Source organism: Anolis carolinensis, chromosome 3 (genome assembly GCF_035594765.1).
Source record: "Anolis carolinensis isolate JA03-04 chromosome 3, rAnoCar3.1.pri, whole genome shotgun sequence".
Classification (NCBI taxonomy): Eukaryota; Metazoa; Chordata; class Lepidosauria; order Squamata; family Dactyloidae; genus Anolis; species Anolis carolinensis.
This window is the reverse complement of record NC_085843.1, coordinates 231,441,434-231,465,954: the sequence shown is the minus strand read 5'-3', so window position 1 is coordinate 231,465,954 and position 24,521 is coordinate 231,441,434. Positions and strand designations below refer to the sequence as shown.

The window sequence follows — 24,521 nt, the reverse complement described above, 5'->3', positions numbered from 1 at the left end:
GTTCAAAGCCGATATTGTGGATTATCTGCCTTGATATTCTGGGTGATATGGTTGTGTGGAAGGACCCTAATTTGCCGGACTTCAATTCCCATTATCCACACTCCTTCCTGATTAAGGCTGATGGGAACAGACATCCAACTACTTATGGAGGGCCATGTATTTTCCGGAATAACAGCCTAAAGTCAAGACACAACTCGCAGTAGGCATCAAAACTTGCCTCAAAAACACACTTATATACACAGAAAGAGTTTGCGCAGAGTTAAGATGCCTATAATAAAAATAGAAAGCTGGAAACAAGATTTGGAAATACATTTACAAGTTATTAAGGGACTTTCCAAGCCAAAAAAAAATTCAGATGTCTCTGCAGTATTATACTAGTGCCAGCATACCACAGTATCTCATAAACATAGAAAGTTAAGGTATGCAGCTGTTTTACAATATTAAAGTTACTATTAAAATTACACCAAAGACATAAAATAGCACCATTGCTTATATTTGCTAACAAGAATTTTCCTTCCAAAATTCATAATGGCTGAATACCTTTATTAATACAGTAGAGTCTCACTTATCCAAGCCTCGCTTATCCAAGCCTCTGGATTATCCAAGCCATTTTTGTAGTCAATGTTTTCAATATATCGTGATATTTTGGTGCTAAATTCGTAAATACAGTAATTACAACATAACATTACAACGTATTGAACTACTTTTTCTGTCAAATTTGTTGTATAACATGATGTTTTGGTGCTTAATTTGTAAAATCATAACCTAATTTAATGTTTAATAGGCTTTTCCTTAATCCCTATTATCCAACATATTCGCTTATCCAAGCTTCTGTCGGCCCGTTTAGCTTGGATAAGTGAGACTCTACTGTACCTTTAAGTTAGTTCATTAAAGATATCCACCATCGTAAACAAACAATGCCTTTGAGCATGACAGGCCTTCATAAATGTTATTTCATAATCCACACACCTATTCTTTAAATTTTGTCAACATCATGCCCATTTTGCAGACAGACAGCTTGATGCAGAAAGAGTGGCTTGCCTCATGTCACTTCATAACGGAAAGACACCTGGAATTTCAATTAAAGGTTTTTGAAATAATGACAGTGCAGTTAAGGGAAAGAGAGGGGAAATGAGCCCTCTATGTCTTTGCAACTTTTTTAAAAAATGTGTTAGAATTGATTTAGTACTCTAGGACTCTAGAAGAACGTCAAGGAAAGAACACGGCCACACTTCGTGTCTTGCTGACTTTCTCTTTCCTTTGTATAAAAAAGGAAATATAAAAACCAGTGAGGGCAGGTAACCCTCATTATCAGTACTGTAATGTCAAAAGCATTAAAGCTTCACACATCTTCATGTGTCATACAATTCAGATGTTGGCAGGAGGTAGATTTTACTTTTCAGTAAGAGAATATATGCTTTTCCCTGTAACAGTGTAACGCAATCAATCCGTTACTAAGTAGCTTGGAAGATAGTGGGCTAAATCCACCCACAGCAATGGTTCCCAACATTCGGTCCTCCAGGTGTTTGGGCTTCAATTCCCAGAAACCCCAGTGAGCTTGGCCAATTGTCAGGAATTCTGGGAGTTGAAGTACAAAATACTCAGAGGACCAAAATTAGGGAATGATTGATTTAGACCAGGAATGGGCAAACTTCGGCCCTCCAGGTGTTTTGGACTTCAACTCCACAATTCCTAAAAGCAGGCTGTTAGGAATTGTGGGAATTGAAGTCTAAAACACCCAGAGGGCTGAAGTCTGCCTATGCCTGATTTTGAGCAAGAATACTCATTGAAAGAAGCCAAAGTATTAAAGCAACCCTTATGTAAGTTCTGCCGATTCAACAAGTCTATTCTAACAACTGAATGTAGCCTTGTATCCGTCACAAAATAATACAATACCCAAAACACCAATTTGAGGTCCTCAGATCCTCTCTAGTCTCTTTAAATTACCCCTTTTCTGGCCAAAAAAAGAATGAATTTCCTTTCTTGCCTTTGAAAGAAGCAAGTCAAACTTCGCATAGGCTACAAACATTCCTGGTACTATTAAACATCAAATAATACCACTTTTTTTAAGGAAATGCACAGACTTCTAGTCACTTAGGGCCCTTCCACACAGTCATATAACACAGAATATCAAGGCAGAAAATAAGTGGGTTATCTGAGGCTGGGTATACACTGCCCTACATCCCAGGATCTGATCCCAGATTATCTGCTTTAAACTGGATTATATGAGTCTACACTGCCAGATAATCTGGGATAATCAGATAATCTGGAATCAGATCCTGGGATATAGGGCAGTGTAGATCCAGCCTTTAGTCCACACAGCCATATATTCCAATTCAAAGTAGATAATGTGGGATTTTATTCAGCTGTGTGGAAGGGGCCTTTGTTGTTGGCTTTGGGGATATTTTTTGGCCAAGTGTCCCCAGAAGGAATACCAACCTCGGACTCATCGGAGTTGCCCAACCGTTAGATCCTTACAACAGTTATTTATTATGCCAGAAGTAAATTGTCTATAAAACCCACCAATATTCATACAATTTAGACAAGAAATATAATAAACCTAACTGTGAATCACAAAAAGTCAGCATATTTATAAATCACCTTTTGGTCCCAATAAGAAAACCCCAGGCATCATAACAAAAACCAAACCATTAAAAACGACATCATCAATAAACCACAATGAAAGCGGCACTCATTTATACTCAAGAGGGGCAGAATCAATGCCTTCCATCTGAAATTAAAAGACATTAAAAGCCATATGAAATGCTAAAATGTTACCGTCTAACTGAGCAGGGTACAACAAACCATTTATCTCTTGGAAAGTAAATGCACAATAAATATGATTCCACAGGAAATAACCCTGTTCCACATTCCCACCAAACCTTCTTCTGGCAGTGGTGCATAAAGCAGAGCCCTAGAGTATAGAAAAGGCATGGGCAAACTTTGACCCTCCAGGTGTTTTGGACTCCAATTCCCACAATTCCTAACAGTAGCTGTGTTTTCCCCCTGGCTGCAGTCTACAACACTGTTCAGTTGCAGCATGCAAAAGATGGGGCAAACAAATAAGGGTGATATAAAAAATAGAGCCTCCAGTGGCACAGCAGGTTAAACCGCTGAGCTGCTGAACTTGCTAACCAAATCCAGGGAGCGGGGTGAGCTCCCACTGGTACCCCCAGTTTCTGCCAACTTAGCAGTTCGTAAACGTACAAATGTGAGTAGATCAATAGGTACCACTCCGGCTGGCCACATGACCTAGGAGGTGTCTACAGACAATGCCAGCTTAGAAATGGAGATGAGCACCAACCCCCAGAGTCGGACATGATTAGACTTAATGTCAAGGGAAAATCTTTACCTACTAAAAAAAAGGCAGGGACGATCTGCAGTGTGTTACTAGGTGGCTACAGCAATCTGAGAACCAGTTGGTCCATAGCTATTGCAGGAAGAGTTAATGATCTTAAATTACAGGAAGGAGGAGCTGGGTTAAATATCACAAAGAAACAGAATAATTGACTGGCAGTTGGACAATCCAGACACATGAATAGTTTTATCTGTTCATTAGAAGTTTTTTTTTTTAAAAAAAAACACAGGTTAGACCAGGCATGGGCAGACTTTGGCCCTCCTCCAGATTTTTTGGACTTCAATTCCTAACAGTTAGAAATTGTGGAAGTTGAAGTCCAAAATACTTAGAGGACCAAAGTTTGCCCATGCCAGAGTTAGGCAAATCTCTTGTATTATGTCAGTATCCTTAGGTATCCTTTAGGATGCCTGCCATAGATGTGGGTGAAAAGTCAGGAGATAATGCTTCTAGAACATGACCATGAAGCAGGGAAAACTCACAACAACCTTTAGGCATTATTGTCCTTCTTCAAAAACTAAGAAACAAGGGTTTTTTTCTTTTAAAGAGGCTTTCCAATCTTACAAACGGTTGTTTTTAAGAGACAGATGCCCAGAGCCAAACTAGACGAGATGACATCTTCAGCGCTACTCTGACAAATATCAGCCATAAGGAGTTTCATCTGTATAGAGGCCAAAACATGATGAAAGGAAAAGTTTGGGTCTATTCCTTCTGCCATTTTATCAATTGTACCTATATATTCAAAGGGGAAAATTATAGACACATACCAACAGAACAGAAAAACCAAATGATCGTGCAAGCAAGTCTTCTTCGTATTGTTATTATTTGACATCAGATCTGCTTTGACATAAGGCAACTCTATGAATGAGAAAACGTCAAAACCCTCATCATCAACAGCCCTGCTCAGATCTTGCAAGTTCAAGGCCATGGCATCCTTTATGTAATCAAGTCATCTGTAATGTGGTCTTCTTCTTTTACGACACTTTTGCATTTCAGTTAACATTACTGCATAGTCCTTTCCAATGAGTGACATAATCTCATGATATGTCGGAAGTATAATATCACCTTTGGTTTCTACAAAGAGTGCAAGAGTTCCTCCCAAATCCACTTGTTTTGTCTTTTTGTCAGTTCATGATACAGTATTCTCACCCAGCACATTTAAATAAGTTGATTCTCTTCCTCTCAAGATTTCTTAATGGTGCACTTTCATAACCATCCACAAAAAGCAGAAATCCTATGCCACAGATTGTTTTGATTTTGATACTTAATTATGTATCTAGATTCTTGTTCTCATTGTTATATTTATTTCTATCCTGCTTTCCTCTCTTAAAAGAGACTCAAAGGGACTCTTCAAAATCCTAGTAAAGTGCAAGGTTGTTGAATGTGTGTTACTGTGAGTTTTCTGGGTTGTATCGCCATGTTCCAGAAGCATTCTCTCCTGACGTTTTGCCCGTGTCTATAGCAGGCATCCTCAGAGGTTGTGAGGTCTGTTTGAAACTAGGCAAGGGAGGTTTATATATTTGTGGAAGGTCCAGGATAGGAGAAAGAACCCTTGTCTGTTCGAGGCCAGTGTGAATGCTGCAATTGGCCACCTTGATTAGCATTGAATAGCCCCGCAACTTCAAAGCCTGGGTGATTTCTGCTTGGGGGAATCCTTTGTTGGGAAGTGTTAGCTGGCCCTGATTGTTTCCTGTCTGGAATTCCCATTTTCTGAGTGTTGTTCTTTATTTACTGTCCTGGTTTTAGAGTTTTTTAATACTGATATCCAGATTTTGTTTATTTTCATGGTTTCCTCCTTTCTGTTGAAATTGTCCACCTGCTTGTGGATTTCAATGGCTTCCCTGTGTAGTCTGACATGGTGGTTGGTAGAGTGGTCCAGTATTTCTGTGCTCTCAAATAATATGCTGCGTCCAAGTTGGTTCATCAAGTGCTCTGCTATTTCCAACAGACCTCAGAACCTCTGAAGACGCTTGCCATAGATGTGGGCGAAACGTCAGGAGAGAATGCTTCTGGAACATGGCCATACAGCCCAGAAAACTCACAGCCAACCTAGTGATTCCAGCCATGAAAGCCTTTGACAATTCGTTGAACGTGGTTTCACATATATGCAAAGAGTTTATGTTGCAGGACCTAGCGATGCCTAGAGAAGAGTTCTCTTTAGGTCTCCAGTGTTATTCCATCATCAACTTCCACTGGTGTCCTCTTTCATGGGGATTGGAAAATATACTGAAAGTGTTCAGTGTGGATCATTATTTCTTTTCCTATATTTGTGGCAAGTTTGCATTAGACTCTATTAGATAGCTCTACTGGTATGCCTTATGTTCCTTCAGCATCCTTGATCTGGAATTCCAAAATACTCCAAAATTGTCCACATGAACTTTCTGATGCGTAAATGTGCACAATGTGCACAACATTTGTTTCATGTATAACATTATTTTAAATCTTGCATATAAAATTATCTTCAGACTACATATTTAAGGTGTATATGAAAAAGAAAGGAATTTCGTGTTTAGACGTGAGTTCTAACTGCAGGATATCTCATTATTCACATATATGCAAATACTGGTGTTCCAAAATATGTGGAAAAAATTTTTAAATCCCAAGCATTTCAGATATGAGATATTCAATCTGTAATTCATTTCTTCTTGGGCTTTGAGAGCATCCTTCACTGCTCATTCTAAGATTGTGGAATCCTCATCAAATAGTTCTTCCTTGAAGGAATCTGTCATCCTTTCACTTCTCTTATACAATATAGTTCTTCATTGTGCTGCTTCCATTGTCTTTTTTGTCCTATTAAAAATAACTCTGCTTATTCTATTTATTTATTGTGTCAGAAGCAAATTGAGAATACAGCTATAATGTATAAAAAACCACAAAGTTAAAAACTTGGCATTATGCGAAATTTCCTTTGACCAGAAGCTGGCCACTTGGAGTGCCTCTGGTGTCGCTGTAAGAAGGGCCTCCATTGTGCATGCGGCAGGGCACAGACTGCATTGTAGTAAGTGGTCTGTGGTTTGCCCTTCTCCACACTCACATGTCGTGGACTCCACTTTGTAGCCCCATTTCTTAAGATTGGCTCTGCATCTTGTGATGCCAGAATGCAGTCTCTTCAGCACCTTCCAAGTCGCCCAGTCTTCTGTGTGCCCAGGAGGGAGTTTCTCATCCGGTATCTGCCACTGATTGAGGTTCTGGGTTCTAACCTGCCACTTTTGGACTCTCACTTGCTGTGGTGTTCCTGCGAGTATCTCTGTAGATCTTAGGAAGCTGTTTCTTGAGTTAAATCGTTGCCATGCTAGTTGATATCCAAACAGAGGTTGGGCCGGAGATGTCAATGCCTTGGTCCTTTCATTGCTGGCTGCTACTTCCTGGAGGATATCAGGCCGTGCCATACCAGCTAAACAGTATAATTTCTCCAGCGGTCTTGGCCATAGGCATCCTGTGATAATGCGGCATGTCTCATTAAAATGCTCCAGTGGGATTTCTTCCCAGTTGATCCTCAGAGCAAGAACATCTAAAGCTTCGGGAGCTTCGATTTAACTACAGTAGAGTCTCATTTATCCAACATAAACGGGCCAGCAGAATGTTGGATAAGCAAAAATGTTGGATAATAGGGAGAGATTACGGAAAAACCTATTAAATGTCAAATTACTTTATGATTTTACAAATTAAGCACCAAAACATGTTTTACAACAAAACCGAAAGAGCAGTTCAATACACTGTAACGTTATGTAGTAATGACTGTATTTAGCACCAAATTTAGCACCAAAATATCGCAATGTATAGAAAAGATTGACTATAAAAATACTGACTACTAAAAGGTAGACTGTGTTGGATAATACAGAACGTTGTATAAGCAAAGGTTGGATAAGCGAGACTCTACTGTATTTCACAGCTGCTGCTTGAGTGGTGATGACACGATCCTCAGCATAGATGAAACTCTCTGTCCCTTCTGGCAGTGGCTGATCATGTATGTAAATGTTAAACATTGATGGAGCAAGCATGGTCCACTGAGCCAGACCAGGGTCTGAGAACTCTATTGTCCTATGCATATCTGAATCATACTTAAGGTTTACTCCCGTATATACAACCCAACAAATCAGTGCCAAGATATAATCACTGGCCCCCAGAAGCTTGAGTTAAAAGACACAGTTAACTTGTTTTCAAAATGCAACTAAAATCTGCCCTAATCAGACCTCTCAAGCTATGGTTTTCAACCAATGGGTTCCCAGATGTTTTCGCCTTCAACTCCCAGAAATCCTAATAGCTGGTAAACTAGCTGGGATTTCTGGAAGTTGTAGGCCAAAAAACCTGGGGACCCGCAAGTTGAGAACCACTGCTCTAAAGGGATTCCACAACCAGAGGACCACATAAAAAGTAGGTGCAGAGAAGCTTATTTATAACATTTAATGAGAACTAAATGCATGATTTGTCTCTGCATCAGTATAGCTATTCAAGAACAATGGTACTAAAAATGATAGTTCATGAACCAGTGCCTGTCCATGAACTGTTGGCTCTCAGTTCCTAATGAGGAAAGAGGAAAATTCACAGGATTGCATTTTCCGTATATACACATTTAGGTCAAGGACAGGTTTTGGGGCAAAAAAAATATGGATTTGAATAAGACAAAGGTCATTCTGAAGGAAGAGGAAAACACCATAACTGCGTCAAGGGCCAGTCACCCTGGGTTGGTACAATTTTCCCTCTCACACACAAAAAAAGACTAGAAGTTATTTCATGGCAGAGAGAGAGATCAGTGATTCTTTTAGGCCCCCTTCCACACAGCTGAAGAAAATCCCACATTAACTGCTTTGAACTGGAATATATGGCAGTGTGGACTCAGATAACCCAGTTCAAAGCAGATATTGTGGGATTTTCTGTCTTGATATTCTGGGTTATATGACTGTGTGGATGGGCTCTGGGAAATAGGACTGTGTGATTAGACTCTTCCAGGATAGACTAAACCTTTACCTTTAACCAGTCTACTCAGACCACTGACCCATGGACAAACTGATCCAGAATTTTGGGGTCAATTTTTGACCAAAAATTTCTAAATTGATATATGAGTACAGTGTTCCCTCATTTATTGCGGTGGTTATGTTCCAGGACCACCCACAATAAGTGAAAACCCGTGAAGTAGGGATGCTATATTTAATATTTATCCATTATTTTAAGTCTTTATCAGCCAATCGTGTGTTGATAAATTGCCTCCTTCTCCTCCTGTTGCTGCTTGGGCTCCTTTTCTCTCCCTTTGGCTTCTCCTTCCTCCCTTCCTTAGGCTGTAAATTGTAATTTTTTATTATTTATAATATTCTTTTAGAGTTTATTGAAAAACTGCAAAACAACGAATCTGCAAAAAGCAAACCACAAAGTAGTGAGGGAATACTGTATATATATTTACTGTATAGAAGATGCTTCCAAACACAATAATAATAATAATAATAATAATAATAATAATAATAATAATAATAATTTTATTCTTATATCCCGCCCCATCTCCCCAAGGGGACTTGGGGCGGCTGACATGGGGACCAAGCCCAGTAATATACAATAAAATACTACAACAATGACAACAAAATACCTTCAATTACAATAAAATCAATGCATAAAAATGTATAAAATCATAACATAGCACGAGAATAGCCTAACTAGTGACCAAAGGCCGACACACTAGCATGTCAAATAACTGGAGGCATGGGAATAAATTATGGCTGTGCAATATATTGCGGGCATAGTAACATGGGCCAATGATAAAGTGCAATGGCTGGATATGGGTGGAGGTAGGGACAAGAACAGATACTTGCAAGCTGATCTCTTATTCTTTACAGTTAATCCTCAGGACAACATCACAAAATGTGACAAGGATGGATATGAGTAGACAAAACACTTATCCCAGTAAGTCATGGACAGGTGATGCCTTCCTATCCTATGCTATCATCATTTCACCACAGACAGCATGCAAATGCCACACACAGAGGATTTTAAAGTTTGCTTTAATACCAGCAGCAAAACTACCATGATAGACTTCCAGTGCATTACTCCTAAGTAAGGTATAGGGACCTATCCAACTATTCCTTCCACAGCTCCAAGTAGACGGGCATCAATTACTCGGAGTGCTTCTGGTCGTTCTTCCTGATGGCAGTCTGTTTGCCAAAAGTCACCAAGTAAATCACACACTGCTTTAAGAATCCATTATGTTTCCAAAAGAGAAAAACTTCAAATGTATTTGGAGGGGGGAAAGATGATGCAGCAAAAGAGCCCCTCTGTGCATTTTGCATTGAAAAATGCTACAGGAAAATAGTCCCAGAGTAATGAAATAAGAGGGAGGAAGAGAGTCACTGCAACAAAAATGCCATTAGAGAGTCTCCAGGAAAGAAAATAATATGCAATGAGCCAGGGATTTACAAACCTGGGAAATATTACGGCAAAGAAATAAGCGTAAAGTTTAATTCCCAGTTTAGCACAACGGTTCTTGGGAGCCAATACTACAAAAGATGGTGAATCAGCACCTATGGAGGCATAAACAGCCCTATGCACAGTTGGCCACAACAGATTTTAGTTTAATCAGTAATACTCCTTTCCCCCCACTCAACTTCCAGAAGAAATCTACACTTTATCCTGAAGTTCTTCTTTGCCTGCCAAGCTTTGTGCCAGGTGAAAGCACTGCACCAATTTGAATTTCTGGTTCATTACTTTCTCCTCAGGGGGAAAAATGCATGCAGATTATCTGGGTTAAAGAAACAAACTACCTTTGAAAGCAAGCTGACCTGCCAAGTCCCAGGGCATTTGAACAAACAAAATCCTCTGGGGTTACAAAGAAAGCTACAGATGAATAGGTGTCACTGAAAAGAAAACTACTTTAGATCCACATAGTTATAAAGCAGGCCAGGGCAAACTTTGGTCCTTCGGGTGTTTTGGACTTCAACTCCCACAATTCCTAACAGCCTACTGGCTGTTAGGAATTGTAGAAGTTGAAGTCCAAAACACCTGGAGGACCAAAGTTTCCCCATGCCTTCTATAAAGTAACCGTTTTACCTAGGAATCAGTGTTAAAATTATGTATGAACTAAGTAAGTTGTAGTTTGGGACCCACAGATTATGAAGTATCTAAATTTAAAAACTGGGACCATTATTGCTGTAAATCCAAGACTTCATAATAATAATAATAATAATAATAATAATAATATAAAAACAACAACAACAACTTTATTTATATCCCACCACCATCTCCCGGAGGGACTTGGGGCGGCTCAGAAAACACTCAAGGTGTGACACAAGCGCAAAACAAAACATAGGCAATAAACAGTCCATACAACATCGCAACACAACATCATAAATTCACAGTACAGTGTAGAACCTCACTGTGTCTTTATCCAAGACATTAATCCCAATTTCTGAGTAGATATGAATAGAATTGTGACGTAGTAGATGTCATTTAACGCTAAAATACATTCAGGGCCAAGGAAAAACTGGGACACTGGTTGTTTCATTATCAATCTTCATAGTATACTATATACACCCAGAACAGGTGGTCCTACTTTTGAAGTACCTGACAGCCAATTCACACATGGCAACCTTCTTCACAAGTTATAATGTGGCTCTATTGGACAAATGTTGATAGTCTTAAGTGACAATCGCACATGTTTTGTTTCACTGGGACAACTTCCTAATGAGAAGAAACTCTAAAACAACCACAGAGAGACAATCCCTAATCTGAAATGCTGGAGCCCCGGTGGTGCAGTGGGCTAAACTCTTGTGCTGGCAGGACTAATGACTTGAAGGTTGGGTTGCTGACCTGAAGGTTGCTGGTTCGAATCCAACCCAGGGAGACCGTGGATGAGCTCCCTCTATCAGCTCCAGCTCCATGCGTGAACATGAGAAAAGCCTCCCATAAGAATGGTAAAAACATCAAAACATTCCACAAGGATGGTAAAAACATCAAAACATCCAGACGTCCTCTGAGAAACATCCTTTTAGACGGCTAATTCTCTCACACCAGAAATAACTTGCAATTTCTCAAGGCTCTCCTGACACGGGAAAAAAAAATCTGAAATGCTTGAGACCAGAATTATTTTAATTTTGTATTTTTACTCATATTTTGAAATACTGGTATTTTTGTATTTTGAAATATCTGTTTGTACGTGTTTGTAATTCTTTTGAGCATGAAACAAGGTTTGGGTACACTGAACCATCAGAAAGCAAAAGGTGTAACTATCTCACCCCATATTTTGGAGTATTATTGAATTCAGTATAAGGGATGTTCAACCTATACTGGCATAGATTTTACATGTTTAGGAAAAATGATTTCAGGTGACAGACACACAATTTTGACGATGAATCTACACTATAGAGTCAATTCAGTTTGACCCCATTTTAACTGTGATGGCTCAATGCTATGGAATCCTGAGTGCTGTAGTTTGATAAAGCACAATCACTCTTCAGGAGAGAACGCTAAAGATCCTGTAAAACTATAGCCCTTTTAACATACACTGCCACTCCCCATATCATAACATACACTCCCCATATCAGGAGCGACTTGAGAAACTGCAAGTCGCTTCTGGTGTGAGAGAATTGGCCATCTGCAAGTACGTTGCCCAGGGGACGCCTGGATGTTTTACCATCCTGTGGGAAGCTTCTCTCATGTCCCCGCATGGGAAGTTGGAGCTGACAGACGGGAGCTCACCCCGCTCCCCAGATTCGAACTTCCGACTTTTCGGTCAGCAGTCCTGCCAGCACAAGGGTTTAACCCATGGGTTCTGTTATAATCCAGATTATCATAGCAGATAATCCACATTATCTGCTTTGAACTGAATTATATGAGTCTACATTGTCATATAATCCAGTTCAAAGCAGATAATCTGGATTGTATATAGCAGTGTAGAAGGGGCCTAGAATGAGCCTACAGTTCCGAGGACTCTTTATCACTCAAACTGCATTAATTCTACAGTGTAAATGCACCCTGAACAAGCACATTGACACTTTACTTCACAGAACTCCCACATCCTAGACCAGCTTATGGAGCTGCCAGATCTGGCTCACTTGAGTGGGGCACAATTAATTGTAAAAGACTGTGGCTTGCGGTATTTCGCTCCTCTGAATATGATTGATTAGAGATGTCCTTGACTTCACAGCGCCATTTCAAAACCGACACACTCCACAATGACATCTAGATCTGCCCGACCCATGACTGCCAGTTGCCACGACATCAGGTCACCCAACTCACAGACCGGCCCCACAATTGTGGGTTTTTTCAGTGTGATCCTATCCAAACCCCCACCCCCACCCCCCGCCAACTCTCTCAAACATCTCTCTATCCTTTTCTATATTCTCCACCAGATTGCTCACTTCCAGGATCAAAGCGCATTCTGCCCTTCCAGCTTCCCAATGTGACACTCCTCCTTTTCCGTTTTTCCAACTGTTCTTTAAGCAAAAACTTTAAAGTGTTCTTACCATACATCAAGGAAACCATTGACCGCACAGGGAAGCTGATGAAGAAACACAACCTACAAACTATCTACAGACCCACTAAGAAAATTCAGCAAATGCTACATTCAGCAAAGGACAAGAGGGATCCTCTCACCTCTGCAGGCGTCTACCGGATACCATGCAGCTGTGGACAAGTCTACATAGGGACCACCAAACGCAGCATTGCCAAACCAATGAACATGAAAGGCACTGCAGACTAACTCAACCAGAGAGGTCAGCCATAGCAGAGCACTTGATGGACCAACCTGGACAGAGCATATTATAAGAGAACACAGAAATGCTGGACCACTCCAACAACCACCATGTCAAACTGCACAGAGAAGCCATTGAAATCCACAAGCATGTGGGCAATTTCAACAGAAAGGAGAAAACCATGAAAATGAACAAAATCTGGCTACCAGTATTAAAAAATAAATTCAGGACAGTAAATAAAGAACAACACTCAGAAATCAGGGGAATTCCAGACAAGAAACAATCAGGGCCAGCAAACAACTCCCAACAAAGGATTCCCCCAGGCAGGAAGCAGCCAGACCTTGAAGATGAAAGGCTAATCAAGGTGGCCAATGGAAACATGCACAACTGCTTCAAACAGGCAAGAGTTCTTTCTCCCACCCTGGACCTTCCATAGATATATAAACCTCACTTGCCTAGTTTTCCAACATTCTTCATTATCTCTGAGGATGCCTGCCATAGACACAGACGAAACGTCAGGAAATAATGCTTCTGGGATGGCCATACAGACCAGAAAACTCACAGCAACCAAAAACTTTAATCGTGTGCCACAACCCACACCAGCACCTCCTCATATCTTACCAGATGTTTCCCTAGCCCCCAGGTTTCTTCAGTACCAACTCCACATGGTAAATATTTGAAAGGATGTCACACTGAGGAGAGAACAAGCTTGTTTTCTGCTGTTCTGAAGACTAAGGACACAACAGGGCCATGGATTCAAATTGCAGGAACAAAACCTTCCACCTAAACATTAGGAAGAATTTCCTGATGTTGTTTGGCAGTGGAACATACTGCCTCGGAGATGGTGGAGATTTTTACACAGAGGTTGGATGGCCACATGTAAGGAGTGCTTTGATAGCGTGTCCCTAAGTGGCAGAATAATGGGGTTGGACTGGATGCCCCTTGAAGTCTCTTCCGACTCTTACAATTCAATGATCCAAGTAGCTTAAGGTTACCGAACTGTGATTCCATAGGACTGCAATCTCAGGGTCCCTCCCCCTTTCTTCTCTGGGCCAGAATCCTAATGCCACTCATCTACACATTCAGTCCAGATTTGTATACTGCCCCAAAAAAGGCTCTGCACTGTACAATTAATGCAGTTTGACACTACTTTAATTGCCATGGCTCAGTGCTATGGAATCCTGGCAGCTGTGGTTTGGTGAGGCACCAGCAACACCTTATAAAGCAGGCATGGGCAAACTTCAGCCCTCCAGGTGTTTTGGACTTCAACTCCCACAATTCCTAACAGCCTACCGGCTGGGTTGCTTTAAGTTTTCCCGGCTGTGAGGCCATGTTCCAGAAGCATTCTCTCCTGACATTTCGCCCACATCTATAGCAGGCATCCTCAGAGGTTGTGAGGTCTGTTGGAAACAAGTTTTTTCTGTTGGAAACTAGGCAATTGGGGCTTATATATCTTTGGAAGGTCCAGAGTGGGAGGCAAGTGTGACTGTTTCAATTGGCCGCCTTGATTAGCCCTCAATGGCCTTGCAGCTTCAAAGCCTGGCTGCTTCCTGCCTGAATTGTGGGAGTTGAAGTCCAAAGCACCTGGAAGTTTGCCCATGCCTGGTATAAAGCAACCACGCCAATGATTCCATAGCACTGAGCCATGGTAGTAAAATTGGTATCAAACTGCGTTAATTCTACAGTGTGGACCTGATATCCGAACCAGTCCTGCCATCTCTGAGCAGTGTGCAGAGAAGCCAGCGCCCCTCCTCTTGCAATTGGCCCCCAAAGCTTCAAATGCAGCAAACAGAATCCTACATTTCAATCCTAAACCCCTTGGGCTTTGACCCCATTTTTTTCCATAGCCATCTCCAGAGAGTGCAACCCCCCCCCCCCCGGCCTCTAAAAGAAAGAAGCCCCCCACGTTTTCCTTCTTGGATGCCAGCAATCGCCTTAGCCTGTGCACGTGACCAATGCGGACCCCCATTCGCTTACCATGGATAAGCCCAGGAAGAGAAGACCAGACCCCCCCTACCTTGGCGGATGAGACTCCCCAGGTTCCACCGGGCAGCCGCCGATTGGGAGATACCAACATACAGGGCAAGGGGGGGGGGGCATACTGGGAGGCACGTTCCAATCTAGTCCATGACATCCACTCTCCCCGATACCCGCCCGCCCCCTTCGCACACCCACCCTCCCTCCCTCCTTAACGAAAGGAAGGAAGCCCGTCTCTCTGCCCGTCCCTCCTCACCTGCGCTCCAGCCCGGCCCCGATTCCCCGCCCGGTCCCCGGTTGTCACTCACAGCCCCAGCGGGTGCGAAGGGACCAAGGCGCAGGAAGGAGAAGCCGCAGCCGGGCGGCTAGGCAGGCAGCCGCTGAGGAACGCGCGCAGCACTCCAGGGCGCCACCTAGCGGGCGCGCTCCGCCACGGCAATGCCACCAAGTCCTTAGCAAAGAAGAAAGACTGTACTGAACAGGCACTGTGTTGCTGTGAGTTTTCCGGGCTGTATGGCCATGTTCCAAAAACGTTCTCTCCTGACATTTCGCTCACATCTATGGCAGGCATCCTCAGAGTTTGTCAGGTCTGTTGGAAACTAGGCAAGTGAGGTTGATATAACTGTGGAAAGTCCAGGTTGGGATAACAACCACCATGTCAGAAGACACAGACACCATTGAAATCCACAAGCATGTGGACAATTTCAACAGAAAGGAGGAAAAAATGAAAATGAACAAAATCTGCCTACCAGTCTTTTAAAAAACTCTAAAATCAGGACAGTAAATAAAGAGCAACACTCAGAAAACAGAAGAATTCCTGACATGAATCAATCAGGGCCAGCTAACACCTTCCAACAAGGATTTCTCCAGGCAACAACCAGCCAAGCTTTAAAGCTGCAAGGCTATTCAGTGCTGATCAAGGTGGTCAGCTGCAACATTCACACTTTCCTCAAGCAGACAAGAGTTCTTTCTCCCACCCTGGACCTTTCAGAGATATATAAACCCCCTTACCCAGTTTCCAGCAGACCTCACAACTTCTGAGGATGCCTGCGATAAATGTGGATAAAACGTCAGGAGAGAATGCTTCTGAAACATGGCCATACAGCCCGGAAAACACACAACAACCAGAGCAGACAATAGGCACCACAGGTCAGAGCGTTTGCGAGGGAAAGTGGAGGAAAGATTTCAAGGGAGACGAAATGCTTTCATGGGCGGCTTTTAATTGGCAAGTAGTTTACTTTCAAGTTAGTTCAGGCAACGTAGCGTATGGAGTAAGCAGCTAGGCCTGGTTCATGTTTCATGTTTCAAGTCAAACCTTTTAGTTTTGGGATTCAAGTATCTTGGAAGTTTCTTTGTTCCTGTTTTATGTTCATGATCAAGTTTTACTAAGGATACCTTTTGCCTTTGGACTTAAACTGTTCTTGTGATTTTTGGCTATTCCTGGAGTATATTACCTTTGAATCTGAGACATTTAGATTTCTATTGGATTATTGTTAAACCTTTTTGGATATACCTTTTTCTCAATTCCTGCATTTTTCCTATACTTTTGATATATTTTACAATAAACTGTTTGCTTTTGAAGCTGTGATCTTAGGGGTTTCCAGTCTTGGGGTGCAACAGCATCTTGTTCAGCAATCTGAATAAGTAGCTTGTTATCCTACAGAAAACTATGAAAGCCCCCGGAGAAAGAGTTATTGTCTGCTGAATAGTCATCTGGTTGTATATTGTCTAATATAGCTCCCGGTTCAATGCAATAGTCTTCTGATCTCTCCAAGATTCTTTCTGCAATTTAGCATATTTCCATGCATTTCTTGTTGAAGTGAAAAAAGGATGGAAGAGCAATTTCCCCCAGCACCCACTCTTTACAATACTGTATATGTGTGTAAGGAGAAGGCATAATATTATCATCAGATCTCAGTGGGGTGTGCGTGTATTCTGCCTGCAGATTCTATATAATATTAAAGCATTAACTCTTTGGGCAATGTGTACAGTCTGGAATTGAAACAGGAATCTATTCAGCTTCCTATGCCCAGTCTGGCTGACAATAATGGGGGGTTTATTGTTGTTGCTGTTGTTGGTAGCTTTATTTATATCTCACCTTTTTCCAGGTGGCTTACAAATTAAAATAATTTTAATATTAAAAGCATACAAACAGTAAACATTAAGATAGAATTAAACTGTTAACCATATTGAAATAATATAAAACACAAGTGAGGTTTTTTGTATTCATTGAGGTTTAGTCCCAGAACTCACTGTGGGTATCAAAATCTGTGGATGCTTAAGTCCCACTAATAATAATAATAATAATAATAATAATAATAAATTTTATGTATTACCCGCCTTTCCTTATGGCTCAAGGTGGGGCACAACACACTTAAAATACATAATTATACTAAAATACATTATATACAATCATGTAGTAAAATGATGCCCCTTATGTAAAATGGCAAAATCAAAGTCAGCTTTTCCGCTTTAAAACAATTTATTTTCAAGCTTTGGATGGTGGAATCGAGTGAATGCAGGATGTGTGGATATGGAGAACTGACTGTAAAATTTTAAAATATTTTTTAAAACAGTTAAAATTATAAAAAAAGACACCACTCTGTTACAGGTCAGGTACCCACCCATTGAATGAGAAACTGGGGCATTACATTTTTGCAATACTGTGTTCCTGAATAGAGGCTTCTTGCCAAGAAACCAAGAGCTGCTTGACAAGTGGCTTCATGCAAAAGGAAACTGCCTATTTTCTGCTAGAGCTTTACAGTCCCTACACTTGTAATTTTTCCACTCAAGAATAACCTGGCTAAAAACTATTTCAGCTGTTTTCTACTAAACCTATAAGCAAATGGATTTTAAAAGGGTTTGCAAATAGGAGATTGTACGCTGCCTCCAGCTTTGACAGCAATTCTTGTCAGCAGTTCTGTACAGTCATAACATTCCCCGTTAGAGCAGAAGGGACTCTATTAACTCCACTTAAGCAGTCAGATACCTTCAGGTAGTTGTACTGGTCTCCAGGATTAAGAACACACAAACAAAATTGTTCTTTCCAAAAGGAAGGTTTTTCTCTTTAGTTGCAGCAGCAGTATAAATGCAGTATATACAATATGTCCAAACTCGCTCTCTCACTGAGCTGCTGAACTTGCTGACCAAAAAGGTCAGCAGTTTGAATCCGGCGAGTGGATGAGCTCCCGCTGTTAGCCCCAGCTTCTGCCAAGCTAACAATGAGAAAACATGCAAATGTGAGTAGACGAATCGGTACCGCTCCGGCAGAAAGGTAATGGCACTCCATGCAATCATGCTGGCCATTTATCTTGTTTGAAAATTGGGGACTGCTTGTATATCGTTTAATAAGGTACTTAGAATTCTTTGCTAAAAAGCAGTAATTCTGTTGATAAAGAATTACCTTGGAGGTGTCTACGGACAACGCCGGCTCTTTGGCTTAGAAATGGAGATGAGCACCAACCCCCAGAATCGGACACAACTACTGTACACTTCATGTCAGGGCAAAACCTTTACCTTTACTTCTCCCTCTACAACCCTCCTCATCAACTCTTATACCTTCATCCACCCTCACTCCTCAACAAAACTAACACAGGGTTATGACCACAACCTATATACTATAGTCTCAACATTAGCCACCACATCCAAATTACAATGACATCTATGGTTAAGCCTGAGACACTGATCCTGTTATCACTTAACTTGTGTAACTTACAAATCCTGACAATTCCCACTAAAAACAAATCCTATATTTAGCTTGGCAGGCATTTGGGGAAAGACCTTGATGTTCCTGACTATTCCTCAACTGAAGCTATGTCTACACTGCGCCACTACATCAGTTTCATACTTGGAATCTGTAAGTTCTGTTAAGTGCTTAGAATTCTTCATCAACAGAATTACTGCTCTCTAGCAAAGAATTCTAAGTTTCTTATTAAATGATATACAAGCAGTGTTATGGTTGAGCCTCATGGCTCTACTACTGGGAGACGTGGGCGTAAGACTCCTCGAGAGTCAGATACTCTCGAGGAGCGAGAAAGGAAGCGGCTGCGAGATATCTTTGCAGAACCATCTGACGAGGATTCTTTTGAGGGGTTTACTGAGAGAATGGAGGAAGAGATGGTTAGCTCGGAAGAGAATGACATGGAATGGACTCGTGTAAGGGAGGATTTGGGTGCCACTGGCAATGATAGTATGGAAGGCGATTGGGGACCTTCAGGATTAGACCCGTGGACAAGCTGGAGGGATGGGACGGGATCCACAGCTGGGGATGCTGTGGGGCGTAGTCAAAGGTGTTCCAGTTCTGATGAGGAAAGTGATGGGGAAACGCCCGGGCTAAGGAGAACAGCTGATAGCGATGAGGACTTGTAACTGGCATAAAATGGGGTTTGGGAGCAATAGCAAATTGCGTTGGGCAAGGTAATCTGGACGAACGCTTGGGATCTGTGTGGGAAGTTTTCCTGAAGACGGGTGTGATTCGTTTGCTGACTACCTTTGACCTTCCGTCGTCTTCTTGACGGACGCCATCTGCTTACTCTGGACTTACGGACTGACTGACTACGGCCTCGGATTCTCCTACCTGTGTCTATCGTTGGAACTGGTGAACTACAAACGTCTGCATCTGCCTTACGACCTTCGGAACGGATTGGGACTTCGCTGACTGCTTCTGCCCTCGTCTGCTGTGTTTGTATTGGGAAATTGCCTGCTGTGTGGAGGAGTAACCTCTAAGTTACTCAAACATAGCTCTTGGCAGCAGAGAAGCATCTGCTGCCAATTAGTTGCATTCCTTTGAACTTTTTGTTCACCAGCTTCTGTTTGTTTATTCCCAGGCTGAAGCAAGCTGTTTTAATTTAACCCGGATTAAACTCCGGTTTAATCCGGTTTATCTTTTGAACGTTTTTCTTGTCTCTTTTTACTTTTAAGGCCAGTGTTTGCCTAGCCCTTGTCTTTTACGGGCATTTTTGGTTCTGTAACTCCAATAAACTTTGTTATCTTTTATCTTGTGGCGTTCTGTCTTTGACAGATTGCCCAACGCCCATAAAAAAAGTTTTTCCGTAGAAGTTAATTACGTCAAGAAGACGATGGAGGAGTTAAAGGCTTGTTTTGATCAATTACAGGCTGCTTTTTACGCTGCGCAAGCAGCACAGCCAGCTAAAGGACGTGTTATGACTCCCGAACGCTTTGATGGGTCTAGGAGCAAACTGCCAACTTTTTTGGCACAAATTGAACTTTATTTTTCCCAGCTTAGTGCACAAGCTTTTCCTACGGACACTAGCAAGGTGGCATTTATTTTGAGTTTGTTGACTGGTCCTGCAGGACAATGGGCCACTAATTTGATTTTGGGAAATGACCCAGTCAAGGACAATTTGAGTGATTTCAAAAAACTACTAACTGACACTTTTGGGGATCCCCTCCGTACGGAGAATGCTAGTTGGGCTCTGTATCGGTTGAAACAGGGAAAGGGGACTGTTTTGGATTATTTAAATAAGTTTAATTCGTACCGTCATCAGTTAGACTGGGGGGAAAATGCATTTATGCTTTTGTTTACTGCTGGTTTAAATGATTACCTCCAGGACGAATTGGCACGCTTGGAGCCGGCAGAAAATTGGGATGCCTTAATATCTAAAGTGTTGCGTTTGGACGCCAGGTTCGAGTCCCGTAAACAATCTAGAGCAATGTGTGCGCCACCTATGTTTGAATCTAAGACACCTGTGGTAAAGGGGGACGAGCCTATGGAACTCGGGGTGTTTAAAAAACTGTCTATAGCAGAAAAGAACCGTAGGAGACAACTGGGGTTGTGTTTGTATTGTGGAAATGCTGGGCATTTCGCCAGAAATTGTAATGTAAAACCTTCCCAGCTTTCGGGAAAAGGCCAGCCCTAGTGCGACGTGAGTCCAACGCATTAGGGCTTTTAAAGCAGTCAACTGAGGGGAAGAAACATGTTCGTTATCTGTTGGGGGAAAAGAACTTGTTTCTACTTTGGCACTGCTGGACTCAGGGGCTACGGTCTCATATGTGGATATTGAATTTGCTAGGAAGCATGGCATTCCTGTAGTGCGTAAAGCATGCGACGTATGGGTGGAAGGAGCGGATGGGAGACTATTGGAGACTGGGGTGGTTAACCATGAGACCTCAGAAATAATGTGGGAAGTACAGGGAGTAACGGGAACGTTTGTTTGGGATATTACGAGCTTACCCAGATACGATGTGATCCTGGGAATGGATTGGCTAGCTTTAGTAAATCCACAAGTGGACTGGGTGATGCGTAAGATAACTTTTAGGAGGCAGGAATGTTTTACTCTAAACCCTACTCAGCCTGATATGGAGGGAGTGCCTGCTGAGTATGGGGAATTCTCAGACGTATTCTGTAAGAAGGAAGCGGATAAGCTACCGCCGCATAGACCATATGATTGCGCCATTAGATTAGCGGAAGGTGCAAAATTGCCAGCAGGAAGGTTGTACGCCTTGACAGTACCAGAAAGGCAAGCTTTAAGAGAGTTCCTTGATGAAAACTTAGCTAAGGGGTTTATTCGCCCATCTAGCTCTCCAACTGCTGCTCCTGTGTTCTTTGTTGCCAAAAAGACAGGGGACCTCAGGTTGGTTTGTGATTACCGGGTCCTTAACAAACACACCATTCGGGATAGGTACCCGCTACCTTTAATCTCGGAATTACTATCGAGGGTGCAAGGGGCTAAGGTCTTTACCAAGCTTGACCTGCGGGGGGCGTATAACTTGATTAGAATACGGGAAGGTGATGAATGGAAGACGGCATTTAACACGTGTTTCGGATGCCACGAGTTCCGTGTAATGCCTTTCGGACTTTGCAATGCGCCTGCGGTCTTCCAGAGGTTCATAAACGATGTATTTAGAGACTTAATTGACCAATTTGTGGTGATTTATTTGGATGATATCTTAATTTTTTCTAAGGATGAAAGAGAACATCGTCAGCATGTTAAGCAGGTACTACATCGTCTGCGGGCTAATGGGCTTTTCGCTAAGGCTTCTAAATGCGTTTTTCATGTACCTGAAGTTGAGTTCCTAGGTCATGTAGTTTCAGGAAGGGAACTCAAAATGGATCCACATAAAGTTGACGCAGTCAACTCATGGCAAGAGCTCAAGACTAAGAAAGATGTTCAGAGGTTCTTAGGATTCGCTAATTACTACCGGGAGTTTATCCCAAACTTTGCCAAGCTCACGGTACCTTTGACGCAGCTCCTGCGTAAGAAACAGCCATTTGTGTGGGGGCGGGAAGCTCACGATGCGTTTTTACAATTAAAGTCTAGCTTTCAGGCAGACAACATACTAATACATCCAGATGTGGACAAACCGTTCGTAGTAGAAGCAGACGCTTCTAGCTACGCGTTGGGGGCTGTATTGTCTCAAAGAGATTCATCAGGGACTTTGCGTCCCTGTGGATTTTACTCTCGGCAACTAACACCATTTGAGCAAAACTATACCATATGGGAGAAAGAATTATTGGCGATCAAGGTGGCGTTTGAGGTGTGGCGGCACTGGCTAGAGGGGGCGCGGCACCAAATCGTGGTCAGGTCTGATCACAAGAATTTGGAACATTTGCAAACGGCCAAGAAGTTAAACCAACGTCAAATCCGATGGGCTTTGTTTTTCTCCAGGTTTAATTTCAAAGTTCAATTCGTGGAAGGGAAGGCAAACTTGCGGGCCGATGCATTGTCCCGCAAGCCTGAGTTTAAGACTAATGAGCAGGTAGTGTGCCAGACCATTTTGCCTACTGCCTCTTTATGTGTTGTGGAAAATGAGATCGGGTTACATGATCAAATCATAGAGGCTCAGAAAGAAGATGTTTGGACTCAAGAGCAACTCATGCTGTTGTCAGCAGGGAATCGTACAATACTGCCTCACTTGCAAGATCAGAATGGAGTATTGGTACGCAGGGGACAGGTCTATGTACCGGTGGGGGCCCTCAGGTTGGAGGTTATTAGAGCCCACCATGACGAACCCATGGCTGGGCATTTTGGCAGATTTAAGACCGTGCAGCTCATCACCAGGAACTACTGGTGGCCAAAGATGCGGCAAGACATTCTTCGCTTTTGTGATAGCTGCGCTGTTTGCCAGCAGAGTAAGACGCCTGTTGGGCGCCCTAGAGGGTTGTTGTCGTCTTTGCCTGTTCCCGAGAGACCATGGCAAATTATTTCCATGGATTTCATTTCTGATTTGCCTAAGTCTGGGGGTTACACATGTATTTGGGTGGTGGTGGATTTATTTTCTAAACTGGCTCATTTTATTCCTTGTTCGACCATTCCGGCGGCCCCTACATTGGCTTTATTGTTTACCAAACACATTTATCGTTTGCACGGAGCTCCTGAGGTGATTATTTCTGATAGGGCTCCACAATTTGTGTCACGCTTTTGGAGACACTTCCATGAGTGTTTAGGTACTAAATTGAACGTCTCCTCAGCGTTTCATCCACAAACGGATGGTCAATTGGAAAGGGTTAATGGGTTGTTGGAGCAATATTTACATTGTTTTTGTTTAGATCAACCCACTGCTTGGGTAAAATGGCTACCGGTGGCTGAGTTCGCCTACAACAACGCTGTGCACACGTCTAGTCAGCATACTCCATTTGAACTGACTTATGGTTTTCACCCGCGGGGAGGTGTGGCGCCGTCAACCAATGTGGTTTCCTCTGACCCGGTGTACCGTTCCTCTGAAATGGCTGCGTTGCATGATGTTGCCCGTCGTTTACTATTGGAAGCCAAGGCAACGCAAAAGACTCAGGCCGACCGTCATAGGCAGGCAGGGGAAGAGTTGGAAGAAGGGGATTTAGTGTGGTTATCTTCTAAGTACATTAAACAGGCTGGGGGAAAGTTTGCGCCACGGTATTTGGGACCCTTTCCTATTGTTAAAAAGATTTCTTCCGTAGCATTTCGTTTGCGTTTACCTTCTACTTTTAAAATCCATCCAGTTTTCCATCGTTCTCTGTTAAAGTTAGATACCTCCAGTCGTCGTGGTGCTGTAGCTGAGGACATCACTGCCGTCTCTCCGCCTTCGGAGGAGGAGGCCTTTGTGAGAGGGGATAGTGTTATGGTTGAGCCTCATGGCTCTACTACTGGGAGACGTGGGCGTAAGACTCCTCGAGAGTCAGATACTCTCGAGGAGCGAGAAAGGAAGCGGCTGCGAGATATCTTTGCAGAACCATCTGACGAGGATTCTTTTGAGGGGTTTACTGAGAGAATGGAGGAAGAGATGGTTAGCTCGGAAGAGGATGACATGGAATGGACTCGTGTAAGGGAGGATTTGGGTGCCACTGGCAATGATAGTATGGAAGGCGATTGGGGACCTTCAGGATTAGACCCGTGGACAAGCTGGAGGGATGGGACGGGATCCACAGCTGGGGATGCTGTGGGGCGTAGTCAAAGGTGTTCCAGTTCTGATGAGGAAAGTGATGGGGAAACGCCCGGGCTAAGGAGAACAGTTGATAGCGATGAGGACTTGTAACTGGCATAAAATGGGGTTTGGGAGCAATAGCAAATTGCGTTGGG

The 24,521-nt window shown here is 42.5% G+C and overlaps 1 protein-coding gene across 5 annotated transcripts in view; it reads right to left on the bottom strand.

Annotated features, from left to right (window-relative positions):
- The window catches only part of sema4g (semaphorin 4G), a 170,870-nt gene extending 155,486 nt beyond the window's left edge, over positions 1-15,384 (bottom strand). Inside the window, exon 1 of one of the 5 annotated variants that reach the window (XM_008106541.3) lies at positions 15,263-15,384. The gene's annotated coding sequence lies outside the window, so the exon portion shown is untranslated. Of the gene's footprint in view, positions 1-15,006; positions 15,026-15,046; positions 15,181-15,262 lie in introns of those variants that run through there. The other 4 variants (XM_008106547.3, XM_062976328.1, XM_008106542.3 and 1 more) reach the window with 4 other exon arrangements.
- Positions 15,385-24,521: the final 9,137 nt, after the last annotated feature.